Genomic DNA, 3,527 nt, shown 5'->3' on the forward strand with positions numbered 1-3,527 from the left:
AATTTTAAAATGGGTAAAGAACTTGAATAGACATTGCCCCAAAGAAGATATACAAATGGCTAACAAGCACATAAAAAGATGCTCAACATAATTAGTCATTAGGGAAATGCAAGTCAAAACCACAATGAGACACCACCTCACACCTACTCACACCTACTAGGATGTGTATAATCAAAAAAGCAGAAACTAACAAATATTGGTGAGGATGTAGAGATTTGGAACCCTTGTACTTTGCTGGTGGGAATGTAAAATGGTGCAGCCCCTGTGGAAACGATTTTGGTGGTTCCTCAAAAAGGTAAACATAGAATGACCCAGCAATTCCACTCCTAGGTATATACCCAAAAGAATTGAAAACAGGGCCTCAAACAGATACTTGCACACCAATGTTCACAGGAGCATTATTCATAATAGCCAAAAGGTGGAAATAATCCAAATGCCTATCAGCATGTGGTATAGACATACAATGGAATATTTTCCAGCTGTAGAAAGAATGATGTTCTGGTACATGCTACAGTATGGATGATCCTTGAAAACATTCTGCTAAATGAAATAAATCAGACAAAAAGGACCAATGTTGTATGATTCCATGAAATATCTAGAATAGGCAAATTCATAGAGACATAAAGTAGGTTAGAGTATATCAGGGGCTGGGAGGAGGAAGGAATAAAGAATGAGTATTTAATGGGTCCAGAACAGGCAAATCTATAGAAACAGAAATTAGATTAGTGGTTACTTAGGGCTGGGAGTGTGGGGTGGGAGGAGATGAATCCCTAAAGAGCAAAGGGTTTCTTTTTGAGGTCATGAAAATGTTCCCAAATTGACTATGGTAGAGGTTGCACGTATCTGTGAATATAGTAAAACTATTGATTTGTATACTTCAAATGGGTGAATTGTATGGTATGTGAACTATATCTCAATAAAGCTTTTTCTTTTCTTTAAACAAACAAACAAACAAAAACAGATAGAAGCCAGAGGAGGGATGAACAGAAACAAAAAATGATCATAGGGAATCTAGTGTAGCACTGACAATTTCTGCTTACAAGCTCTTTCTTGTCTCAATACCTGGAATGTCCTTCCCCTTTTTTTTCAATTAGTTAAGCCCTCTTTATCCTTCAGATATCAGCAACAGGGTCAGGCTTTCCTGGTCACTCTGAAGGAGTCAAAATTCCCTTTTATAAAGACCATGTAGTTCTCTTTCATAGCACTTATCTCAATTGCCATTTTGCAATATTTTGTTAATGCTCATATCCCCCACTAAACTGTGAGTTTCACAAGAGCAGGAACTGAACCTGCCTGTTCAATGTATCCTTGGCACAGGGAAGAAAATCAACAAAATTTGTTAGACGAATTGATGAATGAATGAATGAATGAAGGCCAACTTTGATTGATTAGTAGGGTCTGCCTAGAGCACCTGGTTGACTCAGTAAGAAGGAATTCTAAGACTGATTAATGATGTCTGCCATGGAGGAGGGCCGCTATAGAGATACTAGCTTTGTCCCAAATTTGCCATCCCTGAATTACAGAGGGCCATCCCTCAGGGTCCCCCAACAGAGGGCACTCTAGAAACAGTCTCATCTCCGCCAGCTCCCAGGAGGAGAGTGCAGTTGTCATCCCAGCTGGCCTTGATAATCAATCACACAGCCATGCGGTGCCATTAGGATTTGTCACTGAGCCACATCCAGGTGCACCAGGCAGGAGCAAGCAAGCTCATTTGCATTTCATCTGCATGGAAATTTGCATACGCCTCCACAGCTCTGTCTCCTTGCAATTTTCAAGTTAAAATGTCATTATTACTCCTGTGAAGCCTGTTATTTCTGGATTTCATTCTCCCTGCTCCTCTAACCTGACTCCCTCGTAAGCCTCAGACACTCAAGCCTGGGCTGGGAGAAGGAAATGGTTTGAGCTTTGGTTCTGCTGCTGATTCACTTGTGATTTCCCTCTGTGGGCCATGTCTGTGCCACTAGGCACAGGGACAGGGATGGTCCTATGGGAGCTGCCGTTTAAGCAGTCACAGGAGGGCTGCCACAAACTTAGCCACTCAGGACTGTCCCCATGAAGCCTCCAATTCCCCACCTCTAAGCCTTTGACCTTGCTGTGCCCTCCTCCTGGAAAAGCCTTCTCCCTTTCCTACAGGGTGAATGTCCAACATCCGCCCCTTTCGTTCTCTGCTTATACCGTGCCACAGCCCCTCAGTCGTAAACCGGTTGGATGAAAAGATAGACATGTGACCCAAGCTCACCAATAAGCTTCCTTTTCCAGGATTTGGATTTGGGAATCAGAGATGCTAGGCAGTTTCTGAACTGAGCATGTGTAAACTTGAGTTCAGAGGGCCACTGTGTCCAGCTGTGTACATAGAAAGCAGAAAAGTAGTCCTGGGGGTGGAGGACCAAAGCTGATGCACCCAGAGCCAGCCTCAAGAGACCGAGAGGTAGCAAAGGCCCTGGCTCCCGGTCTAGCCCCCATCCCTAAGCCCCAACCCTGAGGCCTGGCTGCCCTGCTCAGTACTGCTTCCAGCACTCACCACCTCTGCTCCCTGTCTCTTTTCATGCTTCAGCAAGCCCTAGGGCCTTGTGTTCCTTGAAACTGGGATGAAACAATAGAAGATGAAATGTGAGCTCAAGGATCCCAAAAGGAAGTTTTTTTAAAATAAATTTATTTATTTGTTTATTTATTTAATAAATAAATTTTATTTATTTATTAATTTAGCCTGCGCCAGGTCTTAGTTGTGGCACGCGGACTCTTAGTTGCCGCATGTGGGATCTAGTTTCCTGACCAGGGATCGAACCTGGGCCCTCTGCATTAAGAGCACAGAGTCTTACCCACTGGACTACCAGGGAAGTCCCCCAAAAGGAACTTTTGAGGGAAAAGAATTTGATACTTGATGTCTCAAAAAAAGAGCATAGAAGTTGTTGTGAAGACAGAGAGCAGAACTTAAATGAACTTTCTTTTTTGGTGTTTATACCGAGAAAAGGGGTATTAATTAATTTAATACCCCTTAAATTAATTAATTCTTTAGAAACAGGAGGTATGACTTTTTCTTTCTTTTTTAAAAATTTTTATTGAGGTATCATTGATTTACAATATTATATGTTTCAGGTGTATAACATAGCTGTTCACAATTTTTAAAGATTGTACTCCATTTATAGTTAGTATAAAATATTGGTTATATACCCTGTGCTGTACAATATATCCTTGTAGCTTATTTATTTATACATAGTAGTTTGTACCTCTTAATCCTCTATGCCTATCTTGCCCCTCATCCCTTCCCTCTTCCCACTGGTAACTGCTTGTTCTCTACATCTGTGAGCCTGTTTCTTTTTTGTTATATCACTAGTTCGTACATCTTTTAGGTTCCACTTCAATAATATCATACAGTATTTGTCCTCTGTCTGACTTATTTCACTTGCATAATACCCTCCAAGTCCGTCCACGTTGTTGCAAATGGCAAAATTTCATTTTATTTATGGCTGAGTAGTATTCCAGAGATGCATGTGTTGCTCAGCATCGGAGGGCTATAAATGGGAGGT

General features: G+C 41.5%; 1 non-coding gene across 1 annotated transcript; it reads right to left on the bottom strand.

Moving 5' to 3' along the window:
* Nucleotides 1-2,764: 2,764 nt before the first annotated feature.
* TRNAK-CUU (transfer RNA lysine (anticodon CUU)) lies at nucleotides 2,765-2,837 on the bottom strand. Its single transcript has one exon. It is a non-coding gene; the product is annotated as a tRNA-Lys (tRNA).
* Between the last annotated feature and the right edge of the window lie 690 nt (nucleotides 2,838-3,527).

The sequence above is a fragment of the Aethalodelphis obliquidens genome, unplaced genomic scaffold (genome assembly GCF_003676395.1).
Source record: "Aethalodelphis obliquidens isolate GAN/ISIS:26980383/991018 unplaced genomic scaffold, ASM367639v1 scaffold42, whole genome shotgun sequence".
Lineage (NCBI taxonomy): Eukaryota > Metazoa > Chordata > Mammalia > Artiodactyla > Delphinidae > Aethalodelphis > Aethalodelphis obliquidens.